This window comes from Eptesicus fuscus, chromosome 7 (genome assembly GCF_027574615.1).
Source record: "Eptesicus fuscus isolate TK198812 chromosome 7, DD_ASM_mEF_20220401, whole genome shotgun sequence".
Classification (NCBI taxonomy): domain Eukaryota; kingdom Metazoa; phylum Chordata; class Mammalia; order Chiroptera; family Vespertilionidae; genus Eptesicus; species Eptesicus fuscus.
Window position 1 is genome coordinate 66,540,787 of NC_072479.1, and position 17,768 is coordinate 66,558,554.

Genomic DNA, 17,768 nt, shown 5'->3' on the forward strand with positions numbered 1-17,768 from the left:
CTCCTTTGCCAATCTTCAGACTTTGCTAAAGGAGGAAATACATTCTGTATTATTTAAGCCAGTGTTTTCATTGAATTTTAAATTTATTCACTCTGAAAGTGTAAATAAGTCCATAATTATCTTCATATCTCTTACAAACCTTTTGAATCAACTTCCCAGAGATAATAACTAAAAATCCAACCTAATCAAACCAAATCTAGTAGATTCTTTAAATTATTAATGAGAAAATAATTTTGATGCTTTTAAAAGGATCTGCGTTGTAATATTTAAACGTGTCACCAGGATGCCCTAAGCTCATGAGAAGCAGATAGTTTCCATTACTCACTTCCCACCCTTCCCTGATTTTATGAGTCTACTTTTTCAAAGCCAGAATAGTTCCACCTCCCATCTTTCAAAATCTTTTTTAAATAGCAATTGCCAGATTGTCTGTGGTTTAGTTTTTCAAGTGGCTGCTTATTTAAATACTATATTCAAAATTATAGAAACCTCATAGGAATTTTCTAGAACCTTTCTAGGTTCTTTAGAAGTATTATCAGAAGATTCAGGTAAATGAAAGATCTAAGGAATGACTGATGACACTTTCCATAACAGAGTCTAAAGAGTCAAGAGAAAAGGATCAGCTGCTCAGGAACCCAATCCTAAGGAGAGCCTGTGGCAGTAGGTAGAGGCAGATGGGACAAGCTGGAGATCAAAGAGCTTCCTGTGGCTATTCTGGGACAGAAGTCTGAGGCAATGCTTTGATTTTGGGCTTGCCCACCCACATGGCATATTATGCCTCTCTAGAATGGCCACCCAAACTGAGCTTTGCTGAGTGCCAGACAACTGAATATGTCATGGAAAGAAAAGATCTAACCAATTTGGTTTTGCTTGCCTTGAAGATTCATCACTAGGAAAAACATTTTTACATTAATTAAAAGTAAAAAAAAAAAAAAAAAAAGGATTAAAGGGGAAGGAAGAAAGAAAGAGCAAAACAGAAAATAAAAACAGAGATTCTTAGTAAAAAAATATTTTAGGAACTCAGAAAGGTCACATTCTTTCTTTGATCATTAATGAACCAAGGTTTTGTATAGTTCCGCAGTAGCCTTGAGGCACCACTTCTCTGACTAAAAAGGGATTGATTATACTAAAAAAACAGAAACTAAATTAAATGTAAAGACCTAGGGATAGATTCTTTTCCCGGGAGTGGCCAAAGAAAGACCAGAATGATTTTTTTTTTCCCCAAAGTTTGAGATAATGAGAACAGTATTACAAAAATATGGTGTAATTTTTGTCCTTTTTGCAATTAAAGCACAGAAAGTTTGTCATTTAAGATTTAGCACACAGGCTTTTAGGACCAACTTCATACTTAGGGTGATATGAAAATAGTCTTGATATGATATATGTGAGATCCAGTTAAATAATTCGAGGAAGAAATTATTTATTGTTGTTTAATATTGCAGAGGTTTAGGATGCGCTTGAAGGCAATTTCTTCAGCTGCAGGTTTTAATGAGCCAGAATTTTAGCATGATTATTGGTACTAACTCCCTTCTATTACAGTGAACAAAACTTAAAACCAAAGGAATCATGTAGTTAACTCAATATTGCTAGATATGGGCCTACTCTGTGGTTTAACACTCCTAGTAAACTTTTTTTTTTCCCCACAAAGCTGCTGTATTTTCCAAGATTTTTCAAATGTTAAAATCCTCCCTCAACTGGATTGCTTAGAGTATTCCATTTCATACTAGATTAACCTTTTCTAAAGTATGCAATCTCTCTGTCCATAATATAAATATTTTAAAAACAGGCATTCTACTCAAATCAGAGAGCAACATGAATATACAGAATCAATTGTACCTCCTGTGCCCAAAATGCCAATCAGTAGCTCTTTTCTGAAAGCTGTTTTCCTCAGTCAGCAGTATAAAAAAGTCCCTCAGGGATTGAAATGGTATATTTTAGAACTCTGCATCTTAACTTTCCTGAGTACAGTAATTCTACATGAGAATGGAGAAAGCAAACAGAATGATAAAACTGTATCTATCCTATTTACTAAGGTCACAAACAATATTTTAAATGTTTAGATTATGCTTTTCAGTGATTCTCAATCTTTCTAATGCCGCGACCCTTTAATACAGTTCCTCATGTTGTGGTGACCCCCAACCATGAAGTTATTTTGATTGCTACTTCATAACTGTAATTTTGCTACTGTTATGAAGTAGCAACGAAAATAATTTTATGGTTGGGGGTCACCACAACATGAGGAACTGTATTAAAGGGTCGCGGCATTAGAAAGGTTGAGAACCACTGCTTTAGATTCTTCTTCAGACCATTTTTAATCATCGTTCTTCTGTATGATGGACACTTTGAACTCTGTTACCTAGTGTCATCTAGTACATTTCCAAAGCTTGGCATCATCATGAGAAATGCATTATGCACAAATGCTTCACTCCCTAACCCCTTAACTCCAGCCAAAGATGATTGTCTTTCTTTTTCTTCAAGGTCATTCCCTTCTCTATTCAAATTATTTTGAGTTAGAGTATGAAAAGCTGTGGCATGCTGTTCTATACAGTTAATATCTGCATTAACTCTTCCCTATCAAGTCTTTATCCACTGTTCCTCAAGCTGGGTCTGGTCAAAGAGCCTGCTTTCCACTGATTCTGAGAGTTCTCAGGGAGAATTTAAAACTTTTCATTATTTGATGATTATCTTTGGATGATATCTTAAATAGTAATGTTAAGCGTGTTCTGGATCTTCTCAATGACTGTTGGGTAGCTTACTATTTTCTAAAATTTTAGCCCTGGAGTTAGTGTTACATTTCTATTGGTGGCAAGTAGCACTGCTTTACTGGCTCAGGCTAACAAATAATAAGCAGACATGCACTTAATGGTAAACGATGAGGTTGCACTAAAGGATGCACAAATATCAGCATTGCTTGCCAAAAGGTTTTATAATAATTAGGATTGAGAAATGGGAGGATAATTCAGTCATCTGATCCAGAGTTGTGAGCAAAAAATTAATTTTGGCAAAACAACATCAATGAGCATATTAAATAAATTTTTAATTTCAACATTACTAGCCTTGTAGCTTTGTCTAATGTTTAACTTTGCTTTGGTAAGAGTTGTAAGTACAGGAGTTTATAACTAATTTTTTGTTGTATATATTTAGGTAACATTTTAATACATAATTTTAGTCAATACAGATAGCTTGTGATTGTTTGGCTGATTTGACTGGTTCCAGCTGTGCTTTCCTCAAATTTAAGGGATACAAAGCCAAAAGAGATAATATAAAAGTCTAAAATATATCAGACAGATGGTCCTTTTGGCAATTCTCAAATCACACAGTACCAGCAGTGTCTTCCCAATATTTGGCTTTGGAAATAGCAAACATGTAAGCAGTCAATCAGTCAGTATTAAAGCACAGCAGATAAAGCGAGGAGGGGAATATTAAGTGAGCCTATTTTAAAATATCTATATTGCCAAGTTCTCACAAAGGACATGAAATCTCATTATTTTTAACTCATAAAAAGAAATTAGAGAAACTTTTAAACACACTAATTTATTTCTGCTTACCTAAGCGTTTTTAGTCTCATGAAGATATTCTAGGCTTGTACTACAACAGATGTTAAGCTGTCCTCCTCCAGATTTTCTCTTATTTTTCCTAGCCATGACTTTGAACAGTATAAATACTATATAAATGCTATAATTTTAAGTGTAAATACTTAAAAGTACTCAATATCATTTCTGAAGTCATTTGAAAGCATTGGTTAATTTCTAAGAAAAATAGCTAAACCCCAAAATCAATGAATGATACCCAACTTCTTTCATTTCTTCTACTCACCATATCCAATAAAATTATTAGTTCTCTTCATCTGGCCTGTTAGGTATCTCTAAAGTCTGTCCACTTTCTTTATTTTCCTCCATCACAGGAGGACTTCAGGCCACCGTCTTTTGTCACCTGGATTATTGCTACAGTCCCCTCTTTAGCCAGTTTCACTCATACCAATACTGCTCATTTCTAAACCACTCTCTACAATGTAGTTTGAAGTAGATCTAAAAGGCAAACCTTACCATTTCATCATTTATTTTCCCTCTGCTATGGTAAGGTAAAGCTCAATTTTGTTAACATGGCTCACAAGGTCTTCATGATACACTTGTGCTACTCCAGCCTTGATCCTCATGCTCCAGCTGCTGTCCTTTCAATTTCTGAAACTCACCTGGTTTCTCTCAACTAGACTCCTTCACAGGGCCTTGCTCTTTGACAGGCAAATTCTTCTCATTATTCCCTGTGCAATGCCCAGACCTTTTTTTTTTTTTTTTTTTCTTCCTTTTCCAGGCAGCACCTTAAACATAATTCCTCAGAGAGCTGCCCTTGATTCCTGGGCTATTGCCAAGCCCACTCTGGTCTGACAGCATCTTGAATTCTCCCTGTCATAGAACTTACAGTACCTACCTGATTATAATTTCTTTTTCAATCATCAGTCTTTTTTATTGATCAAAAATACTAAGCTTTATAAATTTGTGTGAGAGATGAGTGTGATAGTCAGTTCCTTGACTACAGTGTTACTTTAAGACATAATTCGAAATTAGCCTTATGCACCAATAGGATTATTGAACTTTTTAACCTAATTTATTTATTGAAGTATAATATACATATTGAAAAATACACAAGGCATAAGTGTACAGCTTAATGAATTTTCACCCACATCAGAAAAAACTATCTCCCCAAAAGTCTCTTCATACTTCCTGCCAGTAACTACCTTCACCCATCTTCTCAAAGGTAATCAATATCCTGACTCCTAATGAAATAGGTTGGTTTTGAACTTGTTAATCTTGAACTTCTCTTTTGCACCTAGCTTTTTCATTTGACAAATGCATGTGAGATCTATTCTTGTTGTGTAGCAGTAGGATGTTCATGTGAATTACTGTGTAATATTCCATTATACATAAAAATACCATAGAGGTTTATCGATACTATTGATGGATACTTGAGTTGATTCTAAACTTAATATATGTTAACAATGCTAACATGAACACTCTGATACTGAGTATCTACAGGCTCACGTTTCTCTATCATATACATCCAAGAGTGAAATTCCTTGTTCACAGGAAATGCATATCTTCAAGGTTTCTATAGAATATTAAAATAATTTTATATAAATAGGAAATTCATCAAAGAGGAAAATACAAACAGTAATCATACAAAGAGATGCTCAGGATATTTAGTAAGCAGAGAAATATAAATTAAAACACTTCATCCATGACCAGATTGGCTATACCTTATCTCTCTCTCTATATATAAAACCTTAATATGCAAATAGACTGAAAAGCAGAACAACCAAACAACTGAACAACCAGTTGCTATGATGTACACTGACCACCAGGGGGCATGCGTAGAACATGGTGGGCATCGACAGCAGGCAGCAGAGTGTGGAACATGGCGGGTGTCAGCCATGGCAGGATGGTGGAGCAGGTGAGCGGGGGCACCAGACCAAGGCGGGGTGCCGGTCGCTGTCATTGGGGTGAGCTCTGGTGGTTACTGAAAATTCTTTGCTCCCATGCGCTGTGGTCCCACCACTGCTCGCACCCACTGCTGACACCTGGCGCCGGCCCCGATAGCCCCTCAGGGCTTCTCCACCTCCCCCTGCTCCTGAGGGGTGATTGGGGCCAGCAGCCACCTCTTGCACCCACTGCCAGCGATGGCTCCACTCGCACCTGTTGCTGGCGCCCAGCACCAGTCCCGATCGCTTGGCGCCATTAGCAGGTATGAGTGGCGGCTGCTGGCCCCAATCGCCCCTGAGGGCTTCTCTACTTCCCCCTGCTCCTAAGGGGCAATCGGGGCAGCAGCTGCTGCTCACACCCACTGGAGGCGCCAGCCCCACTTGCACCTGCTGCTGGCACTGTCCCCAATCACTCTGCGCAGTCAGTGGGTGCGAGCAGGGCCAGTGCCTTCAGTGCATGGAAGCACCAGTGGTGGGAGCGGGGCTGCAGGCAGAGAGGGGACCAGTGGCCATGGTGGGAGGGGCCAGGCAGGGATGTGGAGGATGGGCCTAGACCCACCTCTCTGCCCACAATAGCCTTGAGGCCCACAGTTCCTTTCAAGGTGCACAAATCTGTGCACTAGGCCCCTAGTATCTATATAACATTGATTTCAGACAGGGAAATGGAAACCCCCAGGTGCTGGAAGAAGTGAAAATTGCAGTCATCTTTTTAAACATATCTGGCTTTATATTGCTTACTAGAGGCCCGGTGCATGAAAATTCATGCACTGGAGGGGTGTCCCTCAGCCTTGCCTGCCCCCCTCACAGTCTGGGAGCCCTCAGGGGCAGGAGGCAACCCAGTGATCAGGGGAAGATGATGCCTCATCACACCTCAGCTGCTGCCACTGCCGACAGCACAAGCCTCGGCCAGCCCTCGTTACCTGAGCCTTGGGTGGCCCTGGGCAACTGGGCAGCAGCCATCCAAGGCTTGCCTGCACCTTGGGCCAGCCCTGGGCGGCTGGGGGTGCTGAGGGAACTGGGGGACTCCGGAGACACGTGCCTGGCCTTGTCACATGCCTACCATCCCGGTGGGGCTGAGAGGACTGAGTGCCACCATCCTGTGGCTGTGGGCACCACCATCTTTGAGGGTGTGGAAGTCAATTAGCATATTCCCTCCTTATTGGCTGTGGGCACCGCCATCTTTGAGGGCAGGGCAGTCAATTAGCATATTCCCTTATTGGCTGTGGGTGATGCCATCTTTACGATGGCATGAAGGTCAATTAGCATAGTCCCTCTTTATTAGATAGGACTAGAAGCCCGGTGCACAAAATTCATGCATGGAGGGGGGTTGTCCCTCAGCCCAGCCTGTACCCTCTCCAATCTGTGACCCCTGGAGGGATGTCCGACTGCCCATTTAGGCCTGATCCCACCGGGCCTAAACAATCCAGGACTGCTGGCTCCCAACTGCTTACCTGCCTGCCTTCCTGATTGCCCCTAACCGCTTCTGCCTGCCAGCCTGACCACCCCCTAACCACTCTGCTGCCAGCCTGTTTGCCCCCAACTTCCCTCCTCTGCTGGCCTAGTCACCCCTAACTGCCCTCTCCTGCAGGGTTGATCACCTCCAACTGCCCCCCCTTGCAGGCCTGGTCCTTCTCAACTGCCCTCCCTTGCAGGCCGGGTGCCTCCCAACTGCCCTCTCCTGCTGGCCATCTTGTGTCCACATGGGGCAGGATCTTTGACCAGATGGGGCAGCTATATTGTGTGTTGCAGTGTTGATCAATCTGCATATTACTCTTTTATTAGATAGGATAGAGGCCTGGTACAGGGGGCCAGCTGGTTTGCCCTGAAGGGTGTCCCTGATCAGGGTGGGGTCCCTTGGGGCATGGGGCGGCCTGAGTGAGGGGCCTGTGGTGGTTTGCAGGCCAGCCACGCCCCCTGGCAACTCAAGCGGAGGCCCTGGTATCTGGAATTTATTTTCCTTCTACAATTGAAACTTTGTAGCCTGGAGTGGAGCCAAGCCTGGGGCTCCCTCCACATCGGCAGCCATTTGTGTTGGGGTTATAATTGAAACTTTGTTGCCTTAAGCGGTGGGCCCGGCCAGGGTGTGCGGAAAGCTTTGCTTCCCCTGATGCCGCCGGCAACCCTGGCCTGCTCTCTCAAGCTCCATTCTGCCTCCATTTGTTTGAATTTGTTTACCTTCTATAATTGAAACTTTGTAGCTTGAGTGGAGGCTTAGGCCTGGCAAGGGCAGGCGGAAAGCTTGTTTCCCTCTGTTGCCTGGGAAACCTTGCTCTCTGTGGCTGTAGCCATCTTGGATGGGTTAATTTGCATACTCGCTCTGATTGGATGGTGGGTGTGACTTGTGGGCGTGGCTTGTGGGTGTGTCGGAGGTATGGTCAATTTGCATATTTGTCTATTATTAGGTAGGATTGCTATATCCCAACCCTAAGAAGAAATCCTTGTTGAATGAATATGTATGAGTAAAACAATATGTTATGCATATATACTATGACCTAGTAAACTTTCATTACTGAATATATACCCAGGAAACTTCTCACTGAGGTTCATAAAGAGACATGTAAAATGATGTTCACTATAAAATTGTCTCTAGTAAGGAGATTTCAAAACAGAATGGGAGTGAAGAAATGAAATAAAAGTAGCCAGGTAGCCCTGGCAGAGTGGCTCAGTGGTTGAGTGTCAACCTATAAACCAGAAGGTCACGGTTCCATTCCAGCTCAGGGCACATGACTGGGTTGCAGGCTTGATCTCCAGTCAGGAGCTTGTGGGAGGCAGCCAATCAGTGATTCTCTCTCTCCATCTTTCTATCTCTCTCTCTCCTTCTCCTTTTCTCTCTGAAATAAATAAAAATATTTATTTTTAAAAAGTAGCCATGGAATAAATTAGTCCTACATAGAGTAGCATAGATTAGGAAAAAAATAACATGAATTGAAAAGAGCTGGGAAACTAGATAATATATACAGCAAAGTATAATTTATGTAAATAAAAAAAACAAATATAATGATACTATTTATCATTCATAGAATAACACATATATAAGTAAGATAAAGAAGATGAACTGAAGGGACAAATATTTAATACATTACAGTAAAGGCATGGCAGAAATGGAATTGATTTCAGTAGAGAAAAAAATAATAAAACATAAATAAATGATAATAATAAGAGACATTGTGCCTAGACAGTGCATTAGTGTGTGCCACAGATTGTAGAGTATTATTGATGATGTCAACCTGATCCTGAGGTGCACACATTTAGAAATAAAGTTTTCCAGAAATGATATTCAGAGAAGGAGGTACTGGCCAGTTCCTGAGAGTACAAGTGTAGATAAATTTCTACCTCCTCAAGGATGACCCTTCATTTAACCTATTCCCCATCCAGATGTTTTCACCAACTCAGCCTGCTAAACACATTGGCAAAAGCTTATTGCCCTCTTTTATTAAAGGTCTCTCATATTAAAATATGTGGAATAAGCACATTTTCAAGTAATATGAAAAGTATTTACATAAAAGTGTTCTAAAACACTTAAAACTTAAGAACTTGCTTCTCGTTCAATAATTCATTCAATATGTACATACTGAATCCTTATTACATGCAAGGCCTTGTGCCTCTCTGTGAAAATGAAAAGAAATGTAGTCCAATCTGATGGAGTACTTTGGACTGTTATCTTTATGGCAGATGTAAAAGTAGAAACTATTTCCCTTGGCATCCATGCTCATCTGAGCTCACTGTTGGGATTCCAGCCAGCTAAGTGAGAGTCCTGCTTCCTCAGCAAACTAAACAAATATCACTTAATGTCCTAACCTAAACGTAACTCTCACTTTCATTAATCCAAATTTGGTCCAGAAGCTGTAAGTGTCCATAAGAGCTATTAAATGCCATATTTTATCGTTTCTAGTACACCCAATGTTTTTACATGTCAACATTTCTGAAAATGGGATACATCTTACAATCACTGGCATCTTTCTTTTCTTCTAATATATATTTTTTATTGATTTCAGAGAGGAAGGGAGAGGGAAAGAGAGATAGAAACATCAATGATGAGAGGGAATCATTGATCAGCTGCCTCCTGCACGCCCCACACTGGGGATCGTAACCCTGGCATGTGCCCTGATCAGGAATGGAACCATGACCTCCCTGTTGATAGGTCAATGCTCAAGGACTGAGCCATGCTGGCCGGGCCAATGGCATCTTTCAATTGCTCTCAGCCAGGAGACAACTATGACTTAGTTGTCATTGCCTGCACATATGTGACCTTGGCCATAGCTGTTTATATTATCATTACTTCAATTAGCTTAGAAGTATTTTGAGGAAAACACATGTTAAGTTTAATTGTTTTTAAATGTCTTCTGATTCATCATTGAGACAAACATGTATTGTGTACAGAAATTCATGGAAATAGAGCATCTGGACACACAGGGATACATTCGTTATTCCTGTTGGCCAGATGTGACAACTTCATTTGCTTAAAATTCTTGTCAGGAAATCATTTAAGAGTCTTTGTTTTACGCTAACCTTATACAGTAGTCCCCCATATCCATGGGTGATACATTCCAAGACCCCTGTTGGATGCCTGAAACCATGGATAGTAATGAACCCTATAGATATACTGTTTTTCCTATACATACATACCTATGGTAAAGTCTAGTTTATAAATGGAGCACAGTAAGATATTAACAACTAATAATAAAATGAACAATTATAATAACATACTGTATTAAAATTTATGTGAATGTGACCTCTCTCAAAATATGTTATTGTACTACACTCGTCTTTTTACTTAAAGGGAGTACTTTAAGGTTTCTCTTTGGAATATCTGAATTGCCAGCACCACTACTCTTGTGCACTGAGGCCAATTTTATTTAAAACAAGGGTTACTTAAACACAAGCACTGTGATACCAGTTTATTTGATAACTCAGATAGCTACTGACTAAAGGGCAGGTACCATATGTGGTGTGGATACTCTGGACAAAGGGATGATTCACCTCCTGGGTAGGATGGAGTAAGATGGCATGGAATTTCATCATGGTACTTAGAATGGTACACGATTTAAAAGTTATGAATTGTTTATTTCTGGAATTTTTCATTTAATATTTTTGACTGCAGATGACTATGGGTAATTAAAACAGCAGAAAAAGAAACCGTGGATAAGGGGGGACTACTGTAGTTATCTATTATTATATAACAAATTACCCACAAATATCAAATATTTGTTATCTCACACAGTAACTGAGGATTCTGAATCTGGAAGCAGTTTGGTTGGGTGTTTCTGGCACAGGGTCTTTCACAAGACTGCAGTTAAGCTTTCAGCCGGGGCTGTAGTCATCAGAAGGTTTGACTGGGGGTTGACTTGCGAGATGCTTTGCTCACATGGCTGTTGGTAGGAGCCTCAGTTCCTCACCATGTGGGCATCTCCACAAGGCTGTCTGAATGCTTTCAAATGTGGCATTTGGCTTCTCCCAGAACAATTGATGGGAGAAGATGTTGGAAGCTGCCCATTGCTTTTACTAGCAGAGCTGCATGGACAAGGAACCCGGAAGGCTGGTCAACCTTGAGGCTCTGGCAATGGTCAGAGCCATACACCCACTGTCTAGTTGAGACAAAGGTAGCTGAAGCAACTTCCACCTTTTAGTCTTATGTAAATCCTTGCTGATGGGCTATCATAGAGCTGTTACTGGAAATTGCCTGCCTATGGGCTATAGGTGCATCCCAAAACTGAATAAAAGGGATCGCAAGGCCAGAGCAAAGGGAGTCCTCTCTTGGGCTACCGCCTGGCCCCCAATTCCCAAATTAATATTTTCTTGTCTAGTCTCTTTCATTTGTGTGCGGCCTTCTCCAGATCCCAAACCCTGAACCTGAACCCTGAACCACGCGGGACGTAGGGGAGGGGTGGGGACACTCGCAACTGGCAGCCCAATGTGGGGCACTCACAGAAGGGATGGAGGAGGGAAGGAGAGAAAGAAAAAGATAAAACCACTTTGGCTTTTACGACTTAGTTTCCAGAGTCCTGTGCTGTTACTTCTGCTTTATTGTATAGACTGGAAGTGAGTTGCTAAATCCTGCACAGTCTCAAGAGGAAGAAAATTATTTTCCACCTCTTAAAAGAAAGACTATCAAAGAATTTGTAGACATATTTTTTAACTGGACATAACTTTCTGTTAATGTCTGATAAGACTGAGAAAGTACTATCAGAATGGGAATCAGTGGCTTAGAATAAATAGTTGAGGGTTGTTTTAAGAAGTGATGCATATATCAGTACCACCCAAGGATGATATTTTGTGGCAAAATACAATTATCAACTGTTCATAGTTTAAACATGATTTAGAAGTCATATTCTAAAAGTGGAGAAATTTTAGGACTATATTACACAATTTATTTTCTGATAGTTTCCTTTTTGTCTCTGCGTAAGAATACCAAGTCATAAAAATCTTTGTGCAAACAAATGGCTATTTCAATAAATATAAAATAAAAATCTACATGATAAGCAAATATTGCATTATAGTTTGAGTAGTTTTTCTTTCTTAATGGTGAAATTAGTGGCCTCCAAGACCCAATGCCATTTGGTAAGAATCTGCAGTAGATTGCATCATTTGGCTCCAACTCCTCAATGCTTCTTACAGCCACCTTTGCTTATAGCCTTAAAGTGCCCACCTGCTCCTTGGCTCTGGGTTTATAATGTGACTTGATCTGATCAATAGGATATTAGCAGACCTGAGGCAAGCAAAGGCTTGAAAGAGCACATGCATGTTTCCACTTGTTTCTTTGCACCTCTGTCATTGTCATGAGAACATGCCAGCACTCGCCTGCTGAAAGACAAGAGAGAAGTGGAGCAGAGCCAAGCTGCTCTAAAGCCCCCAACTCGAGGGAAACTCTGACAACTGATAGTCAGCCGCTCTCAAGCATGCGAGAAAGCCCAGCTCTTATTATCAAAGCTACAGAGCCGCATACCTGATCCATTGCTGACCCAGCTATGTGCCACTGAGGTTTTGTGGTTGCATTTCTGCAACATTATTGTGGCAATAAATAACTAATATAGCTCACTTAAAGTGGTGATTTCAGCACTTTAATATGCCATGGCTTTACCATTGGCTAATTAGAATGTTGGTCTACGTGGACCAACTTTTCCAAGTTCTGAAGTCCTCAGGTCCCTTGGGAACTTGTACTATATCCGGATGTGCTCATGTTCTTTCTCAGGAATAATGAGAAAAGGGTCAAAGGGACTGCTTCAAATGGTTTCCCCTCTACCCTCATTATTGGAAATGGTATACATTTAAAATGTAGTAAAAGGAAGGTTTCTATGCCAACAGGCCCTTTTTCCTATTTTTTTACATTCTGATATTACATTCAGTTCGACTAAATCAGCTCTACCTGATTGAGGGGAACTGACTTTGAGTTCACTGTGAATGCTAAGCTCTGTGCTAGGTATGAACAGATACCAGATAGCTATGCAATCACCTGACCCAAGAATTTTAGCAGTAAAATATGCATTGGAAAGTAATAGTGGGAGGGGAAATTTAAGATCTGTTGGGATTTTACTATGTGTCAGGCATTTTTTAACTCTATCATCTTATTTAAATTCTCATGGAGTGGGGAATGTCCAACACCCTCCTTCTGTTAATAACACCTGATATATTTTTAGGGGAATACTCCCTTATCCATTCCATGTGGTCCTGGTGGGAATTGCTATCACAGTGTGTTTTCCACCTTCCAAAAGGTTAGCTAGGAGGTTAGCCAGGAGGCCCAAAATCCTATATAATAAAAGGCTAATATGCAAATCGACCAGAGGAACAACCAGTCACTATGACACATACTGAACACCAGGGAGCAGACACTCAATGCAGGAGCTGCCCCCTGGTGGTCAGTGTGCTTCCATAGGGGGAGCGCCGCTCAGCCAGAAGCTGGGCTCATGGCTGGCAAGCACAGCGGCGGTGGTGGGAGCCTCTCTCATCTCTGTGGCAGGGCTAAGGACCCCTTGGGGGATCCTGGACTGTGAGAGGGGGCAGGCCAGGCTGAGGGACATGCCCAAGTGCACGAATGTCATGCACTGGGCCTCTAGTCTATATAACAAAAGCCTAAGCAACCATTATGGCAGAATGACCAGAACGACCGGTCACTATGATGCGCACTGACCACCAGGGGGTGGATGCTCAACGCAGGATGCTCAGTGCGCTTCCACAGGGGGAGCACCGCTCAGCCAGAAGCCGGACTCATGGCTGGCAAGCACCGTGGCAGTGGCAGGAGCCTCTCCCACCTTCACGCAGCGCTAAGGAACAGTGAGCCAAGGGGTAAGGAGCAGCGAGCTGGCGGGCAGTAAGGAGCGAGGGGTCCCAGACTGCAAGAGAGATGTCCGCCGAAGTGTCCCAGACTGCGAGAGGGTGCAGGTTGGGCTGAGGGGACCCTCCTGCCCCCTTTCCCCCAGTGCCTCTAGTGGGTAAATAAAAAACACCAAACTCTGGGGATAATCTGAGTCTTTAGTGAGATTTGGTATATATACCAGGTCAAAAAGAGAATCCTAATATATATAAAAACCCTGGGTTGTAACAACCAGTAACAACCAGAGGCTGACCAACCGGAAGTCAGTGCTGGCCCCACCCCCAAGCAAGCAGTAAGGGGCAATCAAGCAGGCAGGCAGAGGGATTAGAGGAGATCAGGTAGGTAGATAGCCTCTCACTAGGCTGGCCCCACCCCTAAGCAAGAGTTAGGGGCAATCAGGCAGGCAGGCAGGTAGAGGGGTTAGGGGTGATCAGGTAGGCCAGTGATGGGCAACCCTTTGAGCTTGGTGTGTCAAACTTTGCCAAAAAACTGAGCATAACTCAGGTAGTGTGTCACTTTGAGGAAAAAACATTATTTTGCGATATTTATAGTTTAAATAACATGAATGTATAATTGTTATATATAATTGTATTTAATAAACCAAAAACTAAGTATTTAACTTACCTGCTTAGTGACTTCTTTGTTCATCCGTCAGTCGGTTTCTTTTGTTGGTCTTGATATTATTTAGCTTGTGTGGGGTGCCGAAACTAAGATAAGTGAGGGGGAGGGGGAATTCTTTAACTAACCTGCCTATTAGTGACTTTTTTGTTGCTGAATTTCATTGGCTAAATCTTCAATTGAAGGTTGGTATTTTGTACACTTCAGGCCCAAGCAAGCGCTACTAACTTCATCTGTCAATCTGTTTCTTTTGTTGGTTTTGATATTATTTAACGCTGAGAATAAGGCCTCACAAAAGTATGTAGAGGGAAAAATTGTGAGTAAAGCCATTGCTATATTTTTCAGGGTGCTAAAAGTAGTCGGTTCCAGACCCTCCAAAATTCCTATTCATAGTGGCACTCCTCTTGATTCTCCAAGCGGCACCTTTCCAGATTCTCAAGCTTTGACCTCAAGTCGACAAACACCTGAGCCCAGATGCTGTCTTGAAATTGTACAAGTTGCATCTCCAAATCATCAATTTGCATCCATTGGAAACCATTTAATTCCAAACTACTGTAGACTACTACATCAGGATACTTAATTATTTTCATGGTCTGTTCTAGACTTCTAAATTGACTTAATCTATCACTAAACTGGTCAAGTAACGAGTCTAAAACATGCTGGTACTTCATATGCAAGAGTTCCATTTCATTTTGTACAGCTGCACTGGCCTTCTCAAAATACTTTGTTACTCAAGGAAAATACTTGTAAGTTTTAGTTTCTACATCTTGCTTGAAAATTTTAACTTTACTTTCAAAAGCTTTTATGTATCCAAACATAACATCAATACTTTTGCCAAAACCTTGTAACTTTAAGTTCAGTTCATTGATATGAACAGAGAGATCTGTAAAAAACATCAGGGTGTTGACTCACTTATCATCATTAAGCTGAGGAAAGTTTCCCAGATCCTTATCATCAAGAAATACCTTAATTTCTTCAAAGCACTCCACAAAGCGCTCAAGAACTTTGCCTCAGCTCAGCCATCTTACCTTATTGTACATCAGCAGTCCACTGTAGGTGGAATCAACCTCCAGTAAAAGTGCTGAAAATTCTCGCTTGTGAAGGGGGCGAGCAGCTATTAAATTAACTATTTTTGTAACAACTGACATTAAGTCGTTTAAGTCGGTGAATCCTGCCTTGGCACATAAAGCCTCCTGATGGATAATACAATGAAAAGGCACAATCGGATAGCCAATAGCTTCTGTAAACAATTTGACAAATCCGACTTTTTCCCCCCACCATATTTGGTGCCCGATCTGTCGTCACTGACACAACTTTAGAGAAATCAATGCTTAGGTCACGAAATGTTTGTATAGCAACCTTACATATTTCGCTTCCTGATTTACTTGTTGACACTGATACTAACTTTATCAACTCTTTTCTCATTGTGAGACCATCAGAATATTGACCAATAATGGCCAACTGAGCATGTGATGTGACATCAGTAGTTTCATCAAGAGAAATCGAAAAATATTTACACTTCCTTATGTCTCTCTTTAATTGATGTTGTACGTTTGTGTTCAGTCTCATTGTTCGGTCTTTTATGATATTTCTACTGAGTGGTAACTCAGATATTCTCTTAATAATTGCATCTTTATTCTGCATATCATGAAATAGAACTGGTGCACATCTTAGGAGAGTTTCTTTAATAAATTCTCCCTCACTGAGCGCTTTTCCATGATGAGCTATAGAGTGAGCAATGATCAAACTTGAAGATGTTAAATTTGTAGAGCCTTTCATAAATTTAAGGATGGAATTAGATTGGCTCTTATAAAGGTGTAGCTGCCTGGAAATGTATTCCTTCCTTTCATCCTCACTTTTTTCCAAGAGCTGGGAATGATTAGTTTCAAAATGTCTATTTATATTCCACGTTCTGCTTACTACCTTTTCAGTACATAGAACGCAAAATGATCTGCCATTTTTTTTCTCTAAAGCCATACATCTCGGTCCATGTCTCTTGAAAGGGTTGGCCACTGCTACTACCACTTCCTTTACTTAACCTTAGTTTTTTATTTTTTGGGTTCTCCATCAGGGGGGCAGTGACAGAAGATAGAATTATAGATAGCTTGTTAGGCCTGCAGGCAATTAGGAGTTAACTAGCCTAACTAACCACAAAATGGTGCATATAACTGTCTTTTAGGAAAGGGCAGGGTTAATAAGCAGAAATAGGGGGTAATAAGGATGCACAACAGTAATAGTGGTGAAATGGAGTCTGCACTATGGAGCAAGATGGTGTTCCTTATGTGAATTAAAATGGCTGCCGCTATTTCTTATGGCGGGAAACGGCACCCATAGCACACCACAAACCCTCGCCTCTCCCAGCCTCCCCCTCACTTATCTCAGTAATGATGGATTAGAAATCCATGACACCCCAGAACAGTAGATAATGGTTGCTGTGGTTAACTGTTATTTGGTTACTGGTAATGGCAGGGCCCCCAGAGATGCATCCCCCGCTGCATTCCGCTGCTCCCTGCTCTGCCAGCGGAAGTGAGGGCAAAGATCATGGCTTAACCAAAAGTCCCAGAACTAGACTCTCTGTGCCAGACTTCTGTTGTTTTGGCCTACAGACCTCCGGCACAGAGTGTCTAATAGGGGAGGATGAAACATTTGCGACTAGAGTCTTGGAGTTAGACTCTAACTCCAAGACTCTAGTCGCAAATGTTTCATCCTCAGGAGCAGCAAATGTTTCATCTTCGGCATGCGGCCGCCTCAGTGGCCGCGTGTCATCAGAAATGGCTACGTGTGTTAGTGCTGACACGCATGTCATAGGTTTGCCATCACTGAGGTAGGCAGACCAGCGGTTAGGGGTGATCAGGTAGGTAGGCGAGTGGTTAGGGGCGATCAAGTAGGCATACAACCCCTCGAAGGGCTGGCCCTGCCCCCCAGCAAAGAAAGAAGGAGGCCCAGGCCAGCCAAGCCATTGCACCCCAGCCTGTCACCTGCAGAGGGAGGCCACTGGTGGCAGGGGAGGGAGGGCAGCACCGCACAGATGGCAAGTAGTGGCAGTGGCAGGGGTGGGGCCAGCTGCCTGCAGCCCAGGGAAGGAAAGCCTCGATAGGCCCTGATCTCAGGCCAGGCCTAGGAACGTCCTACCTGAGGGGTCCCGGATTGTGAGAGGGTGCAGGCCAGGCTGAGGGACCCCGCCCCCCCACAAGTGCACAAATTTTCATGCACCGGGCCTTTATTATCCATTATATTTTTACCACTGACCAGTAGGATGCAGGCTTTGAACTGTCAGCACCCATAATTCCTGCCACAAGGATACAACCTGTTTGAGAATGAAACATGTGCACAGAGAGAAGCAGAATCAACAGATGGCAAAAAAGTTTC